The 6,227-nt window shown below is 43.4% G+C and overlaps 1 protein-coding gene across 1 annotated transcript in view; it reads right to left on the bottom strand.

Annotated features, from left to right (window-relative positions):
* LOC136843194 (DNA ligase 1-like) overlaps window positions 1-6,227 on the bottom strand; it is a 47,883-nt gene that overhangs the window by 1,412 nt on the left and 40,244 nt on the right.

The raw sequence follows: 6,227 nt of genomic DNA, 5'->3' as shown, positions 1-6,227 counted from the left end.
AGTGTGAAGTGTGTTCATCTCTTCTCACCCAAAAAGTGCCAAGGAATAAATAATCCTACCACAGGGCAATACAGAGGGAATTTCTTACCTCATCCATTTCTGCTTGCCTCTGTACTGAGCAAGTGTGTCATTGGCTTGAAGTGGAAAATATGACAAAATTTTTATTTAATTTGTATTTTTCCTAACACACAAACCTGAGGTCTTTTTTTACATATGGATTTTTTACATATGGATAACTTTTCGGTAAAGCTGGAAAGTCTGGCCGTTAAACTTTTGGAAGGCGGTTATGGTAACAGTTACCTATGGTAGTACTGCCCACCCAACAGGTATGCATTCACTCTCTTCACTTTACCTTTTGGTCCAGGTAAAAGAATGAGGGGTGGTAAGGGGTGGGCCTTTTATGTAAAGACCTCAGGTTTGTATGTTAGGAAAAATAAAATGAATTAAAAATTTATTTGTTCCTACACAAATACAAACCCTCAGTTTTACACATGGAGACTTACTATTGGAGGGAGGATTCAAAGTAATTCTCTGAACTGACTGGTAGTTCAGCTCACCTGGTATTCTCTTCCTGGTCATGAAAGAGCAAGGAAGGATACCATCACCTCTGATCTGTTGAACATGTGGGATGTTCAACTGCCAGACTTCTGGGCACTTTGAATCAAAAGTATGAAAACCCTTGATTTGAAAGGTGCAGACAAACCAACAACGTCAAAGACAATGTAGCTAAAAATAACCAACTGGCTTGCCCATAGTCAGTCCTTCTCTCTCCTTGCTAGAGGGAAGGCAGGAAATGGATTATAGACAGGATACTGTCATGCAGATCATCTGCATGCACGCCAGTCCAGCTCGAGACAGCTTGTTTACTCTTCCTTTGTCCACTGGAAGAGGACAGAAAACAGGAAGAAGGTAGGATGCCAATCCCATCCACACCTTCTCCCTGTAGCTGCACAAATTAGGCAAGATGCAACCTGCCCTTTAGAGCTGGGTAAACTACATGCCTTATTGAGCACCCACCAAGGATCCAAGGACCAAAGGTCAATAACCCAAGTTTAAGTATGTGAACTGCACAATTACATTCTATCCGAGTGCCAGATCGATGGATGACTGTGGCCTCAAACGTACTGATGATCACCAGGAAATTGCAGGGCATAATAGGATGGTCATTCCCCTTGGCAGAGAAATAATCCCTTTGCCTATGGTTAATACTCCATGGTAAGAGGGTATGCATGTGAATTTCACAAATACATTTTATCCTAGTACTCTAACTACATGTCCTTTCTGAATGTGACAGACATATGGATGACTTTGCCTTCTAGAGATCTTACCCGAAATGTACTGATGACCAATAGGAAGTTTCACGGTAAGCTCGGCTGATCAGTTCCCTAGCTAGAGAAAAGATCCCTTTGCCAGCATTTCTGGGGCAGCTCTAACGAACTAGTTGTTAGCTTTGGGTTGAAGGACTAGACTATGGGGTACCACAGAAGTCATACTGTCATTGGTGAAACAGGACCATCGAAGGAAAATGATCACTCTAAATGAACACCTTCGAATATGTAGAATAAGTAGATCAGAACAGAGCCAACAACAGGAAGTCAAGAGAAGGAGTAGTATGATCAATCTCCTTTTGAGGTTGAGCGAGAACCAGAAGTCAAGATCAACCATCCTATCCCTAGATTTCATTGATAAACTACCATCTCGCTTTTGATTCCTTGTTGGTCATCGTACCAAAAGTATCTCTGTCTGTCCGAGTACTACCACTGTTGCAGACCTGACATGTATACACGTTATTGGTATTAAAACCAATCTGGTAGAAGAAACTGATAAGGGAAAGTTTGGCATGTGCAATCATTTCATGCTGCCAAAGAAATGGAAAGAAATGGAACTCCTGTACCTGTGCATGGGTATATACTCCAAAGACAACTTGTCTGACATACATCCCTCATCCTGGAATGTGTCTGACTGACATCTGTGTTGGGCATGCTACTACAACCCCATTCATCAGCACTGTATACAGAGAGGATGACAGGATAACCCCAAAGGATGTCCTATGATAAGATTTTCTATGTAGAAACGTGCTAAATACTCTACTGTCAATGGACTTTGCACCATTAAAAGAGATGTCCTAGTACTGTCAATGGAATGTGCATTGTCAACAGAGGAGACGTCCTATCAGGAGATTCCCTATGATAAAATCAGTAAGCTACCCAAAAGAGGAGTTGCCCTATGATGATTGACTCCCCCCATTTATTCATTGCTTATATGGAAGTCAAAGAGAACTATATCTGTTCAAGCAACAAACCATGTCAGCCACATGCAATGGGATTGCCACTCCTCACTCCCCAGCAAGGAGAGTGAAAAGTAAAGGCTACAGAGAAGCATATTTGTATGTTGTATGGAATATATAAATGCAATAAAAGCATGACTGCAACACTCCCCTGCATCAAGCCAGTTCCAGCATATGATATGTCATGCTTCAAAACTGTCCGTGGGTTGAGAAGAAAGTAAAAAGGGAAAGAAAAGAGACCAGACATCTTATTCTCTCTTCCATACTATCATCTTAGGCAAGATACAAACTGTCCCACCAAGGACACTGGATGAGCTACACAATCTGTTGAGCAGCAATCACTGGATCTGAGAAAAAAGTGTCCAAGGACCTGTGGGCAAAGTCCTTCAAGTAGAAGGAAGTGAAAGTGGTCTGACGAAGGCAAGAACCAGCATTCAAAATCCTATGAGCAGACAAGTTGTTCTTAAATGCCAGAGAGGAACATATTCATCTGATGTCATGTAGGCTAGGCTAAGGATGCAACTATTTAGGCTGGGCTAAGTAAGCCCCAAAGCCTAACCCCACCAAGTTCTTGAGGAACAGGAGATATTTCCTCATCTGTCCTTAGCTAAGAAAATCCAGAGGTGTGTTGAATTGTTTTCTTGAGCTTAAAAGAGCTTCAACAGCAGTAGGAGCAATCACAGATGGGGATATAAACTTCAGAATTATATATGAATATTGCTGAACTCACGAGTGAGATCAATAATCACTTCATAAGGGGAAAGAAAAACTTAATTCTTCAAATCCTCCATTTCCTATGGTGAAGGTAAACACCATAAGAGAGAGAGAGAGAGAGAGAGAGAGAGAGAGAGAGAGAGAGAGAGAGAGAGAGAGAGATGAGAGAGAGAGAGAGAGATCATCCCAGACTCTTGATTGGAAACAGAAAACCTCTTCTCACAAATCATCCCCACTCTTGATGAGTCACGTCCTCGAAATCATGAAGAGTTATGTCCGTGGACATGTTATGGATGAGGGAAAATGGACGTCCCTCAGCCGTCGAATGTTAGCTGGTTGTTGCCGACGGGTGTGGTTGTGACTGGCACGGCCGTGGACAGAATGTGTACAGCTGAGGCCGTGATTCGGCTCCATTCTAGATGTCCACTGAAGTTATATCAATGCTCTTCGCTCGACAGAATGAACAAAGTGGTGAACGGATGGGAAACGGCGCTTGAACGTGGCTTGGCCACATGCCATCCCCTTCTCATCTCAACCTTTCACTCAAACAAGGTTGATGGTCCATTCCCGGACACACTATCTTGAGACAACTCCCACACCACCCCGTGTGATGGCTGTGTGCCAATATATTGCCATTATGTCCGTGTGACAGGACACGGTTGAGAAAGCTTGAATGAAGATCAGAGGGCCTTCTGGAAGAGCGTGGAAAGTCGGTGACTAAAGTCACGGACGTTTGAACATCGAGTCCACAACAGTCCTAGGATGGAGACATGTCCATGGCTGGGCAGAATCCCTCACGTACACCAAAGAAAAGAGCATCATTTCTTGGCTGGAAGTCCTTGAACACGGGAAGACGTATGTCGAACCTGGTTATGTCCATGGATATCTGGAACCACAGGAACTAAGTCACAAACGTGTGAGGGTCAAAGCGACAAAGCCTATGCTGGAAACATGTCCCCAAACGTCCAGAATCTCTCACGTCCAACAAAGAAATTGCATCAACTCTCTGGCTGAAACGTCTGCTAGAATTTCCACCGTTGCTTCTATCTTGAACCACCTGGTGAGAATTGTCGGCTCGGAATTCCAAAGAAAACCGAGTGTCCAGCTCAAGCCAAACCCCTGGCCAAAGCTGAATGCTCAAGACAAGCATCCTCCAAGTCTTGGATTTCCAAAGAAACCAAAGAGCGTGGAAGGAGCTACAGAGTCACGTACAGGATGAACATCGGTCGCTCCCTCTACCCGAGTTTCTGTAGAAACATGGGCGGAGATGCTAGTTCGGGGAATATTCCCGGAACTAGTATAGGTGACACAGGTTACCTATTCAACTTGTCGAATACGAGGAAACTGCACCTGGTGCTCTTTGTAGCAGGATCCCGGAGAGAGAGACCCATGACATGAAGAAATCCCAGTCTGTTGACGAGGGAGAGCACCAACAGAAGGCGACGAAGATGACGATGGTGAAAGGATTCCCTTCTTCGACTTCTACTGCAACCGAAGGGCCTCACCACAGTATATGTGCATGTGAAGAAACAGCAAGGAATTCCCAAAAAACCTTGTCTGCGATAGCGGAAGGCGGGTCGTACTTCTCTTGAAAGGCAGAGTTGATTAACTGAAGCTATGTTGGAGGAATCGGTTGACGACGTCACAATCACATTCGTGATGTCACAGGAGCAGATGACTTACCAAAGCAGAAATTACTACTTGTAAGAGTGGGAATAATCATATATTAAAAAAAAAAAGTGAGCTAATACAAGTTTATTTCATATATATGACAAAAGGGGAACCAAAGTGAAGGGCACCAGATGACAAAACATCAGGAGACGAGAAGCCGCAAAGCAGACGAAGGCTACATTGGAGAAGCAGTCCGTCTAAGATTGGTAACCCTGAATGATGACGTAAACTGCGTATCTGAGCTTGGAAAAGCAGAATAATATGGCGTTGTCCCCACTGTCCCAGGAGGGGATCAACCCCTTCAAGTCACCATGTAGATGGGGCTCCCAGGCTCTGAAAGAAATGCATTGCCAACAGATCTGGCTTGGTTCCAAGCTTCCACCACAGAACCAACAAGAGGACAAGGTACAACAATACGTGAAGTGGCAACACTAGGAGAGAGAAGAGAATTTAGAGGGGCTCTGAGGATCTGAGCAGAACACGCCACCATCCGACTTCAAGGCAAGCAGTAGGGTTGACAACTGTCGCGCAAGAAGACAGGGAAGTCCAGAGACAAAACAAGATCTGAACTGTAGGGCCTGGAAATAAACAAATAATATGCCTTCTCCCCTCAGGAAGGGAATAAACTTCCTGCCCTGAGAGAAAGGAAAAGGATTATATCTGTATCAAGGGAAGGGAGTGAGCTGTACGACTCACACCCCACCCCAAGACGGGAAAGAGATAAGACAGTAAATTCTGACTGGTCCTGAGCATGTAGACGGGACCAACGCAGCTGTAGGACTTGCACCATTAACATTCGTTTTGAGGGAGTGAAGGAAAACTTGCTACATCAAGTAAGATGAATCCTTGCATGAAACCCTCAGCTGCCACACAAACCCGTAACATCTCGACCGCCTTGATCTACACATACTAGTGAAAGACCAAAACATTATCAAGTTCCCAGAAATTGTGTAGTTTGAATCAAAACATTGTCTAAAAAAGAATATAATTAAGCACACACCTAGATGAAGGCATTAGAGAAACAACAACAATGATATAAAGGGAGAAAAACTCCATACCTAATCCTACTACGCAGTATGAATAAGTCCTAATCCTACTATGCAGTATGAGTAAGTCCTAATCCTACTATGCAATAATTAAAGTACATATATCACTGAAGACAGAAACAGAACATACTGACATGTCTCTTAATACATTCAAAATACACAAATTTTTCAATATATCCAAAACAGTATTTCAAATTACAAAACGTAAAATATACAAGAGGAAAAAGGCCAAAATGGCAGGACAGAGAAAAAAAGCACATCTTGTTGAGAGTGCAGCCAAAAGTAAACTGAAGACTGAATGCATACTGGTTGGGTGGGTGGTACTACCACCCCTACCATAGGCAGCTGTTACCATAACCGCCCTGCAAAAGTTTAATGGCTGGACTTTCCAGCTTCACCGAAAGTTATCCATATGTAAAGACCAAGGGTTTGTATCCGTGTAGGAACAGAGATATTTTTGTTTTCTACTTCTGCCATATCTTGAATCATTATGAATGACTAACACAACT

This window comes from Macrobrachium rosenbergii, chromosome 11, assembly GCF_040412425.1.
Source record: "Macrobrachium rosenbergii isolate ZJJX-2024 chromosome 11, ASM4041242v1, whole genome shotgun sequence".
Classification (NCBI taxonomy): Eukaryota; Metazoa; Arthropoda; class Malacostraca; order Decapoda; family Palaemonidae; genus Macrobrachium; species Macrobrachium rosenbergii.
The sequence above is the reverse complement of the archived record's forward strand: the minus strand, read 5'-3'. Positions and strand labels throughout refer to the sequence as shown.